Genomic DNA, 16,421 nt, shown 5'->3' on the forward strand with positions numbered 1-16,421 from the left:
ATAAGTGCCTTTAGATCTATTTAATGAGAAAGGGTAGAAGTTGGTGTTGTTTATTGAGACTACTCTTTAGCCGATGTACTTTTTTGAGTCGCCAATTGATTAGCAAGAGATGTAATTTCTGCATCATTTTCTTCCATCTTCCATTGCATCTCTTGAATTTGCTCTTCTAAACTTAAAGTACTAGTCACGATGATTGTCATAGAAGTTGGCTCCTGGTCTTTTCCTGAGGACATAGCCACTTCTTGCAATCGGGACATAATTTCATCTATAGATTCATATTCTTGAATTGGAGATTTATGATCTTCTTGGATTAGATTGACTTAATTTTGAAGTGACAGACTAACCAGTCACACTTGAACTTGAAATGTCTTTAGAACTTTGCAGCAATCGAGCCCTTGCTTTACTAATAGGTCCTTCATAAAGCTTAAGTCCTTCATTAGGCATAGTATATGTCCCTGGTGCAAAGTAAAAATTTGCTTGTTTAGCAAACATGTATCGAACAATCGAGCCCTTCCAATTTTGCTTTTTTTTTTAATCTTTTTTCAACAAAATCAACAAGGAAAATGAGAGCTCTATTTTGTGGCTTTCTAGCCTTTGGGGGTCTCTTGGACCTATTCTTATGAATCAACAAGGGGAAAGTTCTTCCTCTCTTTATTGGACCCATTCCTGCTGATTCCAATTCCCATTCCCATTCCCATTCCTGTCTGAACCAAATAGACTATGAGAATAGACCATTCTAATTCCAATTCGGATTTCGAAGGATTTAGATTTTGATTCTAATTATGAACCAAATGAATCATGAGATATTTCTTCTTGTCAGTGGATAATACTGATATAAGATTTATATGTTTTTTAGTTACTAATTTTTTGTTTCTTCTATTTTTGTTCTACACTCTAAGTTAGAGACGAAAAGGAAAATGGATCCCACCGGGTATGCCAAATTTATGTTGGTGTGAAAATTTTAAGAAATTCTCATGCAACATAATTCACTCAATTAAGTAATTGAGTTATTATTATTTTTTTTTTACGTAAGGCCCATTTAGGGAATCATATGGATTGTTCCCCCTAATTACATCTCTACGAAAAAATAGAGAACACCTTTTGATTTTGATTTAGAGAAATGAAATGTATAAAACAAAATAAAAGAATGATAGAGTACTTCTTAAAAAGAATTTTGCATTTGCATTTCTTTTACATACTTCAAGTGTACAAGAATGAGAAGAAAAAAATACAATTTAGAAACTCCAAAACAATATATTTCTCTCTTTATTTTCTTTTTTGATACAAAGAATATTTACTTCTCACTCCTTTCTTCACAATAACTTGTAGTCAATTTGGTGAAATTCTGATTGTAGAAGCCTTAATCCTCTAGATTTTTTATACAATAAGAAAACTGTAGTTAGTTAAATTGAATATTTAATTGTAGACGGTTTTTATCCCCTTGTTTTTCATTTTCATTTGATAGGAACCATAATCAGCCCTTGGGAATTAGAGTAATCCCTAACTTGTTTTGATAGAGGGACCATAATCAACAAAGTAAAGGCAACTGGTTGTAGATGGTTTCTTTCCCTCTAATTCCCTACTTAAAAGCAAAAACAAAAGATGGATGAAGAAGGATGCATAGAAGAAGACATATATATGAAGTATTTACAGAGAAGATTTTCCTTAATTACCTACCTGTATTAGTGAGATTTCTTTTTCTTCCCTGCCTTCCCTTGAGAACTTTTCTTTTATTTTCTCTTTATCTTGTGTTTTTTTTTTCTTAAGAATCTCTATGAGTGGCATGTTTGAGACAATTTTCTCCGAAGAGAGGGCCTCTAGTTTCCCCTTAAGGATCTTAAATAGGGAGTGGGGTAATGTGCAACTACCCCCTCCCTTTAGGCGAAGGACACCTGCCCCTCCCACTTAAAGAGAGGGAACTCCCATACGAGACACCTTTTTTAGTTTTGATGATTTAGCTAGCACACTAGCCAACCCAATTATTTGGGTTATAAATATTATTTGTGTTTTTAATTCCTCCAACACTCGTAAAATAAAGAAAGACCTTTTTTATTGTAAATTTGCAATGGATGTATAAATCGGGGTTAGGTTTACTACCTACCCTTCTTATTGTAAAATGAAAAGGTAATGCTATCACCTTCTCAACTGTTTGGCAGTTGTCTCAACATGATAAAAATGTGCTGGCAAGAATTGTGAGAAAGAAATAATTGTCTTTTGACAATCTTAACTAAGTAAATATTTCTTTTGGCAAAAGATCGCCCTTTATATATGCATCAGAACTAGATTTTCCTATCACCTTTCATACATTCATGTTACATGCTCTCTCTCTCTCTCATTAAAATATGAGAGATTCTTAAGCGACTTCCTTTCTTTTTGGTCAGCAAGAGAAATTCATTCATTAATATACTTAGTACAACTGTTATAGCTTTTCCACTAGTCCATATTATATCAATCATATTATAATTTTGCCCAAAATAAAAGAGGTATATCAACTCCTTGTTTTGCTCACACATTTGTCATCCCATTTGCAAGCCTTCTTAAGCTGCTTGTTTTTCTTTACTATCCTTTTCCATAATCTCAGTTGAGTTAAATTATTTGACTCAATAATCAGTAAAATGTCTGCAATGAATAGCAGAATCATCACCATGTTATTGAAAACCTCAAATTCCATATTTCTTTTCTTTTGTTTTGTTTTCTCCTAGAAACAACTCCATGTTGTCTTTGTGTTGGTATTCTACTCATTAGTTCTGCTTCTTTGATTGTAAAAAGAATATTTGTTGAGTATGTTACTTGCCAACCTTTAGAGCAATCTAGTATACTTGTATCTGTCTTGACTTTGAACTTTGAATTCCACACACAACTACTTTCTACTTTGACTGCATATATGCATAGAAATCTTGAGTTTGAAAAGATATATCTTCTTCCTTGTTAGCATTCTTGGACTTGGATTTGCAATTGCTCTTATGTATAAATATGTATAATTAGTTTATTTGGTATTCTAATAATCCTCTTGTCCACTCAACTACTCACTTTTCTTAGGAAACTTTTAATTCTTTCATTGTGTTTTTTGTTCATTGTATGTAGTGGTGGTAATTGGGCGGGTTGGGTTGGATTTGGTTTGGGTTGAGTTTCAATCCAACCCATTTAACCCACCAACCCGTTAATGACTCAGTTATATAAAATTAAATGGGTTGGATTCAATCCAAACCTGCTTTAATCCAATCCAACCCGCCCAAACCCCTTAATCTTATATTTATGTACTTAAAATAAAAAAAAAAACTAACTCCTTTTTAACAAATAAGTTAGTCATAGCTTAGTGGTAATAATAGTTGCTATTTACACAAGTGGTGAAGGTTCAAATCAAATTACATGCATGTTATTTTTGTACAAGATATGTTCGGGTTTCGGATTTGACGAACCACATAGGTTCAAACCGGTCAGACCAACTTGAACTATCTAATTGGATTGTTTTCAAGATAATTACATCAAGTTCAAGAGTGGTTGAACCATTTAGATCCGGATCAGTCCGGTCGAACTAGACCCCGCCCAAACCGGTTCAATTTGATTGGACCAAACCCCAACCGAACCGGACCGGTTCAGTTCGGTTAGGTTAGCCCCGACCAGGCCGGTTCGATCTGGCTGAACCAGATCGGACCGGTTTAGCCAAATGGTGGATTGACTTGGGTCGACTCGTATTAGGTTAGTGCATGGATTTGGGGCCAAACCGATTGGGCAAAGCAAGCGGGGCGGTTTAGGGTTTGGACCCCACTCGTTCCAACCCATTTCGGATTCGGGTCGACCCGGATCAGCTTGTACCGGGTCGAGCCGTTTGTGTGAATTATGGCTGGACCGAACGACCCAAACTGGGCAAAGCAAGTAGTACTGAGCCATCTTGTATGAGGTCTATTTCAGATTCGAGTCGACCCGGATCAGTATATATTAGATTGGGTCAGACGACGTTGAACTAGTCTGGACTTGGGTAAAATTGATTTAGATTTATGAATTAGGTCAGACGACGTTGAACTAGTCAGACGACGTTGAACTAGTCAGTATATATGAATTAGGTCTTTTAATTCTTCCATGTGGTACGAGGTGGTTTTTGTGTTTTCTTTATTTTATCTTCTATGGCTAAGAGGTTTTCCAAGTACCATTGTCTGCCAAATGGTAGTAATCCTTCAATATCTATACTGAGTCTTTGTTCTTATTATTGTTTTTATTACTCTTACGCTGTTCTTACTATAATTGTTATTTTTTTGTTGTTAATTAAGATTTATATGATGTTAATTTGATTATAAAGCTGATGAAGTAATGGATTGGTAGCATTTGTGATGGATTGACATGCAAGGGGATTGGAGGTTTTTCATTATAATAACCCTAATTGCAAAACTATGCAACTGTATCCATCGATTTTGTTGCATTATGTAGGATAACAAAAAAAAAAAAAATATTTCAAAGGGGAGGCAGTGAAAAGGAGGTAAACGGGATGGTTAGGTCATCTGAGCTACTCCATTGATGATACTATGCATTCAAAATGCAACACACAAGAAGGGTCCACCATCCTATAAGTGTCTCAAATGCTTGCTAAGTTCTTCTTTTACTCAAGGAAGGTCCACCATCCTATACATTTACTACTTATTGAGGATGATATATGGAGGCTTCTATTTTTCTTTTTTTTGTCTAATTATTTACTACGGTCAGACGGTTCAACGCACCGGACCCCTGGCTGGTTCGGTCTCCGGATCTGTTTTAAAACCTTGATTGAAAGTGATGACCATGCCTGTCAAATTGTTAAGAAAATAACACATTTTAATCATCATCACTTGTGCTTGCTCAACACACATGGAGCTCAAGCTAATAAATAATTGTATGAATCCCTTTGTTCTTGATGAACATGATTGTGTGAATCTTGTTGGACACATTACTTTTAGAAAATGAGGACAAGTATTTTTGTAATAATCAGAGGACAACATAGAGATCTCTAGCTTGTATGTATGGTGGACCCTTGCAAATATGTCAAGTTTGGAAATGGACTCCCATTTCTTGATGTTGGGGGAGGGGAGGTTTCCTTAAGGTTGTTTGTTTTGAAAGAAAAGGTAAGAAAAGGAAGGGAAAGACAGGGAAATGTAACCTATACAAGGTTTATACATGTTTCTCTAAGATACTTTCCTAGAGAGGTAGGCGAAATTATATCTTAACAGCCATTGACTGACAGCCTCAACTACTCCAAGCACAAAGCATATTACAATTGTCCCCCTGAGATTGGAACCTTCCATTCTAATCGTTTTTTGTTAACCCCCAAGCAAGGTTTAAAATTTTGATATGCTTCTATGTGTATTGGTAGAAGTGTATTAGAACTTAGAAATATATGGTGATGGGATGGGATATCCATCACATGGATGCCCAAGTCTTGCGGAATGGATTGGGCGAATTTCAAAAATTTCTTCCATCTTTGTAGGGAATCGAATTCCCTGTATTTAGAAAAACATGTTTTTCAAGGATCAATCTTAAATCAAGAACCAAACCAGATCTGAACCAAAAGGAGTAGGAGGGAGGATGTACCTGATACAGAGAAGCAATATCTCCCAATGGGGGTGTTCACGCCCAAGGAAGGATCCAAAATCTGCTCCCACTGAAGATGACGCAGTGCAGGATGGAGCAGAATCACCAACGTTCTTCCAAAAGAACTTGACCCTTCGCAAGAATCAACTGGATGGCTTGTGAGTACAGCTCCAACCAATCTTTTCCCAAAAGACTGGAATCAAGATCAGATCTTGATTTCTCCCAAGAACTGGAGATCGAACTGAAGGGTGATGGCGGCGGCAAGAGAGAATTCGTAGGGTGCAGAAATCTCTCTTCTTGTGATTTTCAGCTCTGAAGAGAATTGAACATCAAATCACTAATAGTTACCGCCCCTTTCTTCTTTCATAATCTTAAAGGGATCAGCTCCTAATCCCATTAGGAGTTGCTAATCCAAATCATATTTGGATTAGAAGTCCCTTTAAGTGATAAGGGATAACCCTTATCTTATCTACAGATCAGATCAACCATCTCCTAATCTAATTAGGAGGCTTCCAGATCTAAATCTCATTTAGATCTTGGACTCTCTAAGTGGATAGGGTCTAGGCCCAATCCTATCAGCTGATCCATCTCAGAATTCGCCCCCTTTAATTGATTGATCAAATCAGCCCAGTTCGAAATGGGCTTAAGGCCCATTTAAGGTTATGTACTCACTTAGCCTTCCAAACTACTGCCCAGTTGGGCTTCCTTGTATGGCGTGGGACCCAAACATTGATCTACACATCAGCCACATGGGTTCAGCCCAGCCTTTGTTACAAGGCCTGGCCGAATACACTGTTATGGACAGTGCACCCCCTGAAACCCATCTTATGAGCTCTATGGGCCCAACACTTACCCTAAGTGGTCCCTGGGCCAAGCCACCTTGAAACACCCAGGGACTGTGGGCAGATGCAAGATTAGCCCATCAGGTATTATCCTTAATGGTCTTACACTTAACCTTTCAGCCCATAATGATCAAACACTGCTCGACATGGGAGGACCTCTCCCTTGACTACAAGGAACAGTGTTGCACTCTCTGCTTACATGGATCCCGAGAATTAAAACCTTTTGCAAATCATTTCGAAACCACAACATATATATATATATATATATATATATATCTTTATATAAATATATTTTGCAAAACAAAATCTCAACAATTGAAATCGGCTGCCGGCAGTGTTGGTTTCCATCAGAGAGAGTGCATCCCCGATCATTACCTTTGTCTGACAAAGGGGCTGATCCTGTCACTATGATCACCCACTCAGATGAATTCTCGGACTGTCCCAACATACCCAGGTTTTGACCCCCACTAAGGATCTCACTGATTGGTACATCAAAGACAGCCCAATCCGACACCTAGTGTTGTATCATAATCGAGTCTAGGGGTTAGGTGTAATTTTCTAGTTTTGCCCATCTATCTCCAAGGTCCAGGGCAATACTGGAAATCTGGTCCGGTTCAAAGGTTCTATTAATCATACACTGCATGTACTTCGGGTCTCACCCTAGTAGCTGAGACAAGCCACCCCAACAGTTGGCCGCACACCAGTGTCAGGCTTGGCAAGATAAACCTCCCCAGACTTACCCAATGGCTGTGAACATTCTAAACTAACACAAGTCTCATTAAGTGTCAAGTTTAAGGGTATTACACAGAAACACACCACAGGAACATGAATGAAATGTGTACTTTATTCATTTACAATAAATTCATAATGTACATAATTCTGATTGAAGCTAATGGCATACAACTGTCTAACAGCTCCCACTTGCACTTAGGTCCAATCTGGTATAAGCCGGAGTCCCATACATTCCACGTGTTTCTCGAACACTTTCTGTGTCAGTGGCATAGTCAATGGGTCTGTTACATTCTCTGCTGATGCTACATTCTGAATCAAGATATTCCCTCTACCAACAATCTCCCGGAGTATGCGGTATTTCCTCTCGATGTGCTTCGACTTCGAGTGGGCTCGTGGCTCCTTAGCCTGAGCAATCACTCCATTGTTGTCACACAACAATGGGATGGGTGATGTGCTGGACGGAATTACTCCCAATTCGTGAACAAACTTCTTCATCCACACGGCTTCCTTGGCAGCTTCATTTGCAGCAATGTATTCGGCCTCGGTTGTGGAGTCTACTGTGGACCCCTATTTGTGGCTTTTCCAGCAAACAACACACAATCCTATCGTGAAAACATATCCAGATGTAGACTTTCTATCATCCGGATCCGACTGGAAATCCACATCTGTATACCCTTGGATCTGTAGTGAACTTCCATCGAATACCAGCCAAAACTCTTTTGTCCTTCGAAGGTACTTAAGTATGCATTTCACAGCAGTCCAATGCTCCTGCCTTGGGTTGGCCTGGAATCTGCTTACTACACTCACTGCCTGGGCGATGTCAGGATGAGTGCACAGCATGGCATACATGATGCTCCCTACGGCTGAGGCATAGGGAATATCTTTCATGCTCTCAATCTCTTCAGAGGTCTGTGGAGACATCTTCTTGGAGAGATTGACTCCATGCCTGAAAGGAACATTTCCTTTCTTGGAGTTTTCCATGCTGTATTTCTTGACTATTTTGTCAATATAAGCAGATTGGATAATCCTATTATCCGCTTCGATCTATCTCTATAGAGTCGAAGACCTAGTATATAGGAGGCTTCTCCAAGGTCTTTCATGGAGAATTGCTGTGATAGCCATACTTTTATCGTAGTTAACATTCCCACATCATTCCCAATGAGTAGAATGTCATCTACATACAGAACCAAAAACGTAACCTTGTCACCACTGGTCTTCCTGTAAACACATGGTTATTTCGGATTTTGCTCAAAATCAAACTTTTTGACCGTAGAGTCAAATCGGATGTTCCAACTTCTAGAAGCTTGCTTGAGTCCATATATGGATCTATTCAACTTATAGACCATGTGTTCCTGACCCACAGCTACAAAACCTTGCGGTTGTTGCATATAGATATCTTCAGTAAGATCTCCATTCAGGAACGCATTTTTGACATCCATCTGCCAAATCTCATAGTCATAGTAAGCTGCTATAGCTAGCAGGATCCTAATGGATTTAAGCATGGCCATGGGCGAAAAGGTTTTCTCATAATCGATGCCTTCTTTCTGAGTGTATCCTTTCGCCACCAGACGAGCTTTGTAGGTCTCAACCCTGCCATTGGGGCCCTTCTTCCTCTTGTAGATCCATTTGCAACCAATTGCTTTTACCCCGGAGGGCGGATCCATTAGAGTCCAAACTCCATTGGTCTCCATTGAGTCCATCTCAGCTCTCATGGCATCTACCCATTTAAGGGAGTCTATGTCCAACATAGCTTCCGTATAAGTTACGAGATCCTCTTCACTAATCAAGGTTTCGACCAGGTAGCTATCCCGATCGTAACCAAAATGGACCAGTGGCCTGGACACCGGGGTAGATCTTCTAGGTTGGTCACTACCTGAAACTTGTGGGACACCTCCCGCTGCATCTGAGCTCTCCTCATCAAGAACAATTTCCTGACGAAGATTGTCCAGGATGTAGTCATTTTCCAAGAATTGTGCATTCCGACTGCAGAACACCTTCTGCTCATTTGGATCATAGAATAGGTAGCCCACTGAGCCCTTTGGGTAGCATACAAATAGGCAACGACTGGTCTTGGATTCCAATTTGTCCGGATTCGTTCTTTTAACGTGAGCCGGACAACCCCAAATCTTCAAGTGTCGTACACTTGGTTTCTTTCCGGTCCAAAGCTCATAGGGAGTCTTAGGAACCGATTTGGTTGGAACCCGGTTCAGCACGTATATCGCAGTCTCTAATGCGTATCCCCAAAAGGATGTGGGTAGCTCTGAATGGATGAGAAGTGACTGAACCATATCTAATAGGGTCCTATTCCTCCTCTTTGAAACACCGTTAAGTTGTGGTGTAGCAGGAGAAGCTAACTGTGATATTATCCCGTTTATCTTTAAGTAGTCCCTGAATTCGTTAGAGAGATATTCGTCGCCTTGATCTGATCGAAGGGACTTAATTTCTCTCCCTAACTGTTTCTCAACCTCTTGTCTGAACTCTTTGAACTTTTCAAAGGATTCAGACTTATGTCTCATTAGGTACACGTAACCATACCGAGAATAGTCATCAGTGAATGTAATGAAATACACGTGTTTGTTACGGGTCCTAACACTCAGGGGACCACATACATCAATATGTATAAGGTCAAGCGTGCCTGTACATCTTTTAGGCTTACCGTTAAATGGCCTCTTTGTCATCTTACTCTGAAGGCAAGGCTCACAAGTGGGAAGATCTTCTACAGTTAGAAAATCCAAAGGACCATCCTTTACCAGTCTTGTGATTCGGTCAATACCGGTATGGCCAAGTCGGTATTGCCACAGGCACGTGATACAGTTTGTATCACGTGCTCTTTTCTTGGGGATTTCGGCCGACGTAGTTTCGGCTATGTTAGTTTCTAGAGAAGGATGTAGAACATAGAGACCATTCTCCAGTTCCCCATATGCGATGAATTTATTGTTTCTTTTAATAGTAATCATATTACTGAAAAAGACAGAATATCCATTCGCACACAGTTTTGAGACAGAAATCAAATTTCTTCTAAGATTTTGCACAAAAAGACAATCTTTAAGTACAATATTTCCTTCTCTAAATTTTAATTCTACGGTGCCTATTGCTGTAGCTGCAACGCTTGCAGAAGTCCCTAAGTAGAGCATCACTTCTCCATCATTCAGCCTTCTGCTTACCTTGAACCCCTACAGTGAGTTACACGCATGAGTTGAAGCCCCGGAGTCAATGCACCAGGACGTAGAAGCCACCAATAAGTTAGTTTCTTTGACACAAGATTCGAAATTACCTTTCTTGGATTCCAGGTACTGAGGATAGTTCATCTTCCAGTGGCCGGTTTGTTTGCAGAAGTGACATGCATCTGGTGTCCTGTCCTTCTTCTGCTTCTTGGGCTTGGTAGTCTTCTTCTGATGCTTCTTTGCCTTCCTCTTTTTCTTGCCCGTTTTGTTAGCTTCAACAAGCATCACCACAGGCTCATCCTTCTTAAGTAAGTCCTCGGCCCTTTGCAACATATTGCTTAGGTCTTGGACGCTGACATTCAGCTTGTTCATATTGTAGTTTAATATGAACCCATTGAAGGAAGAGGGCAAGGAGTTCAGAATGGCATCTACTTGACTGCCAAGATCTAGCCCGGATCCAAGGGCTTCCAGCTCGTTAATGTATCCCATCATCCGAAGACAATGGTCGTGAACTTTCTGCCCCTTGGACATCTGAGCGGTCATGAACATTTTCAAGACTTTCTGCCGAGTAGAACGGTTCTGCTCTTTGTACATTGTTTTCAGACTATCCAATATGTCCATAGCAGCGGGTATGGAGTTTTTATCCTCCCAATCTTGGAATTCTCTCCTACGGGCTTCAAAAGCCCTATCACCTGGACGTTCCGGGGCAGGAGACTTGACTACCTTGTCCAATTTTTCAGATGTTAAAACCAGCATTAGGTTACAGTACCAGTCGGCATAGTTTGGGCCCTTAATCTTGTTGTTGTTAAGAAGCTTTGCAAATTGTCCGTTTGCCATTTTCTGATAAAACAACAAATAATAGTCCACAACCTTACTTGATTCATGTTCAAATCATAGACATGGATTTTAATCTATGTTCCATTCCCATTTGTTCATCTCTGAGTTTTCCCTTTTGCTCAGGGATGGAGACAGCGACTTGTCTCTGGAAATGTGGGAAACCACGTAGGGTGCATATAGCCAACTGTTTCAGCTGCAAAACCCCACCACCTTTCTGTGAAGGATCATATCCACTCATCATATGAGTTTTCCCTTTGGCCTCTGTCAGACATGGTTCAGAGTCGTTTTCAGGTAAACCTTTCTGTCCAGTGAGTGCTCACCCATCATATTCGTGAACGCCAAGGTACCGTGAGAGAGTTCCCATTTTCTGGTGAAGCCCCTCCCACATCGATCTATGACGCCCCTATCATCTTATGAAACACTTAGACAAGCCCAATAGCAAATGGATAGTCCATTTTCTGGTGCGTTTCCTCATTACTGAAGGACCCATCCTCATGCTAATGATGGAAGGCCTTTAGAGAGTTCATCACATGAATCTCCCTATCACGTGCACTCATATTTACTGGAGGGAACAAGAATTACGCCCTAATTTATTTTAGGTCAAACCAAAGTGGCTCCCACTGACTTTCATAAAGCCAGATTTCGGTGGGCCTAAATCGGCTAGGGTTCCACACGTAACCTCTTCAGGAGGTGTGGGGCCCACCATTGAGGGAGGTCATCCAATGACTAGGAGGGACACCATGGCAATGATTTGCATTCAGCCATGGTGTGCGCAAGAGCCACTATCGAATTTGCATGGGCCAAGCACTTATGGCCCATGAACGTAGCACATCACACATCCATACATCACATTCTGGGAGGAATTGATCCAATCAATTAATTATCTGTAAAAGCCCATTTGAAGCCCATTTTAATCCATAATATTAACAATTAATATCATCTAGGTATATGGGCTGAATTAGGGTTACCCAGTTCGACCCATATAGCATGTTCTTTTGAAGTGGGCTTTTGGCAGTTTTAAGTTTTAATCAATTTTAAAACTGGGCCTTACAGGTTGGGCCGAATTAAATATCCAATTAATTATCAATCCTTAGGCCCATTAAACAAAAATTAGGACTGATATACAGCCTTAATCGAACCCCAGATTCGGTCCAAACAATTTGAACCAATCTTGGTTCGAATGGGTCTAGGGTTTAATTTTTAATTAAATCTTTAATTCAAGAAAATAATATGAAATTAAAGAACTGATAAAAGAAACAAGAATCAGTCAATCCAGGGCTGTTCGTACAATCCATCCTGCAAAACAGAGGTTAGATCACAGAATGCAGTTTCATAAACTGCAAATCGTAGGTAGTGAATGTCCCATCTGCGAAATCTCCTTCCTTGCGCCGCCATATTCGATCCAAAAATAAAACGAATAGAAAACCTAATTTCTATTATAATTACATCAGATCGAATACCTAATACATTGAGTCTAAAAATAAAAATAAAAATTATTTACAGACCAAATGTAATGAATAAATCAAGAAACTGCAAATCTTGCAGGTTCTCTACGCAAACCAAGAATTCGATCTGCTCTTGTACGAACAACCCATAAATCAAGAAAATCATAAAGAACTATTCTAAACAATAATCAGATTTATATAAAATTAATTTCAGATTATTCGCTCATTGATTTTGGGAACAAATTTCCCGAAACCCATATCTGCGCAAATCGGGTAGAACACCTTCTGCCCATTTGCGCAGGTTCAGATCTGAATTAAATTGATTCAAGATTTGAACCATGGCTCTGATACCACTGATGGGATGGGATATCCATCACATGGACGCCCAAGTCTTGTGGAATGGATTGGGCAAATTTCAAAAATTTCTTCCATCTTTGCAGGGAATCGAATTCCTTGTATTTAGAAAAACATGTTTTTCAAGGATCAATCTTAAATCAAGAACCAAACCAGATCTGAACCAAAAGGAGTAGGAGGGAGGATGTACCTGATACAGAGAAGCAATATCTCCCAATGGGGGTGTTCACGCCCAAGGAAGGATCCAAAATCTGCTCCCACTGAAGATGACGCAGTGCAGGATGATGCATAATCAACAACGTTCTTCCAAAAGAACTTGACCCTTCGCAAGAATCAACTGGATGGCTTGTGAGTACAGCTCCAACCAATCTTTTCCCAAAAGATTGGAATCAATATCAGATCTTGATTTCTCCCAAGAACTGGAGATCGAACTGAAGGGATCTGGCGGCGGCAGGAAGGAGGCGGCAAGAGAGAATTCATAGGGTGCAGAAATCTCTCTTCTTGTGATTTTCAGCTCTGAAGAGAATTGAACATCAAATCACTAACAGTTGCCGCCCCTTTCTTCTTTCATAATCTTAAAGGGATCAGCTCCTAATCCCATTAGGAGTTGCTAATCCAAATCATATTTGGATTAGAAGTCCCTTTAAGTGATAAGGGATAACCCTTATCTTATCTACAGATCAGATCAACCATCTCCTAATCTAATTAGGAGGCTTCCAGATCTAAATCTCATTTAGATCTTGGACTCTCTAAGTGGATAGGGTCTAGGCCCAATCCTATCAGCTGATCCATCTCAGAATTCGCCCCCTTTAATTGATTGATCAAATCAGCCCAGTTCAAAATGGGCTTAAGGCCCATTTAAGGTTATGTACTCACTTAGCCTTCCAAACTGCTGCCCAGTTGGGCTTCCTTGTATGGCGTGGGACCCAAACATTGATCTACACATCAGCCACATGGGTTCAGCCCAGCCTTTGTTACAAGGCCTGGCCGAATACACTGTTATGGACAGTGCACCCCCTGAAACCCATCTTATGAGCTCTATGGGCCCAACACTTACCCTAAGTGGTCCCTGGGCCAAGCCACCTTGAAACACCCAGGGACTGTGGGCAGATGCAAGATTAGCCCATCAGGTATTATCCTTAATGGTCTTACACTTAACCTTTCAGCCCATAATGATCAAACACTGCTCGACATGGGAGGACCTCTCCCTTGACTACAAGGAACAGTGTTGCACTCTCTGCTTACATGGATCCCGAGAATTAAAACCTTTTGCAAATCATTTCGAAACCATAACACACACACACACACATATATATATAAATATATATTTTGCAAAACAAAATCTCAACAATTGAAATCGGCTGCCGGCAGTGTTGGTTTCCATCAGAGAGAGTGCATCCCCGATCATTACCTTTGTCTGACAAAGGGGCTGATCCTGTCACTATGATCACCCACTCAGATGAATTCTCGGACTGTCCCTACATACCCAGGTTTTGACCCCCACTAAGGATCTCACTGATTGGTACATCAAAGACAGCCCAATCCGACACCTAGTGTTGTATCATAATCGAGTCTAGGGGTTAGGTGTAATTTTCCAGTTTTGCCCATCTATCTCCAAGGTCCAGGGCAATACTGGAAATCTGGTCCAGTTTAAAGGTTCTATTAATCATACACTGCATGTACTTCGGGTCTCACCCTGGTAGCTGAGACAAGCCACCCCAACAGTTGGCCGCACACCAGTGTCAACTTTCGCAGGATAAATCTCCCCAGACTTACCCAATGGCTGTGAATATTCTAAACTAACACAAGTCTCATTAAGTGTCAAGTTTAAGGGTATTACACAGAAACACACCACAGGAACATGAATGAAATGTGTACTTTATTCATTTACAATAAATTCATAATATACATAATTCTGATTGAAGCTAAGGGCATACAACTGTCTAAGACATGGAAATACTTTTTTTTTCAAAATTTAGTTTGAGAGTTAAAAAATAATTTTTTTATTGAAAAATGGCATATCGGGACTCAAAAGATATAATACGATACCTAATACAGAATATATTGTATCGAAATTTTGAACCTTACCCCCAAGGCCTCAACCTGGTTAGACTATCTTCTATTACTATGCTGTTAGCTGACTTGGGAATCTGAATGGATGAGATAGCCAATGCTTCTCTTGTTTGACATTTTTAGCCCCAAGATCCTTGAGCCTTGTAGAAACCATCTAGTATGTATTTGGTTCCGTTTATGTTTATTGAATAAACGTTTGTACTTTATTTGTTAGTAAAACCAAAAAATGCAATAATTGCAACCATTTATGACAAATAGGTGCCATTAGGCACCACTAAGCGCCACATCAGCGTAACAATGAATAAACGCCTAGCTGTTTGTGGAAGCTTTAAAAAATAACTTCCACAAATGCCTGACATGCACAAAAACCAAAATTCACTTTTTATATTTTCGATGCATGCAAAAAAACAAGAGAGAGAAAATACTGAAATGGCACCTATGTGGCATAAACATTTACTGAATAAACGTAAACGAAACCAAACACCCTCCTAAGCCACTTCAGTCTCTCCCCCATGTAAATCTTATTCCAGAATAAAAGGGCTAACGTTTCTGCCATTGGAGAGCTAAAATTCCAGCTTGACCCAAATAGCTAATTAAACAATATATTGTCATTGATATCTGTGAAAACTCTTATTCCTGAATCCTGATCGGCCTGGGTTTCCAAGAGAGCTGCGATGAATATTCAGCTTAACGTCTCCTTGTTCAGGTACTACCCATAGCATGGAATTGATCAGTCTTATAGATGCTGCAGCTGGTTCTTTCCATTTAGCTGACTGTGTAGTTGGCAATCTGGCAAAACCATAAGACTGTTGGGTTTAGTATGTTATGAATATGCTGAAAGGCATAATAAAACATTTTTTTGGAGCCAAGGGCACCATAAGAAATAATAATTTTTCGTGTTATTGTGGACACTAGGCTATTTCAAGAGTTGCAAGTGTTCTTCAAACACTAAGTAGGTGTTTGGCATTGATGCCGTTTTCTGAGAAAATGGTGCCACGTAGGTATCACATCAGAGAAAGTGGTGCTTCAAATAATACCTTTTTGTTTGGTACTGTTTTTTTAAAAAAAATGTTACTCCAAATCATGCCTTAGAAATCAGGAAAGTGTGGTCTGGAGCAACGCCAAATTCAATATTTTATAAGAAAATGGCACATTATTGCCAGCAGTACAATGATGTGGCATAATCTTGAACATTGCATAATAAAGATCGGCACTGATATCAAACAAAACCAGTGCTGTTTTCTCAGAGAAAACAGTGCGATGTTACACCTAAGATTTTTTTTTTTTTTTTTTATTTTGAACCATAATTTTTTTCTGAAAGTTTATTTCTTTTATATTAAATATAACAATTTGATGGGGATGAAATTTACTAGAACTTAGCCACTATTGTTGGCTTCATGTAGACTTGTAGTAGG

Source organism: Nelumbo nucifera, chromosome 1 (assembly GCF_055504915.1).
Source record: "Nelumbo nucifera cultivar China Antique chromosome 1, China Antique-T2T, whole genome shotgun sequence".
Lineage (NCBI taxonomy): Eukaryota > Viridiplantae > Streptophyta > Magnoliopsida > Proteales > Nelumbonaceae > Nelumbo > Nelumbo nucifera.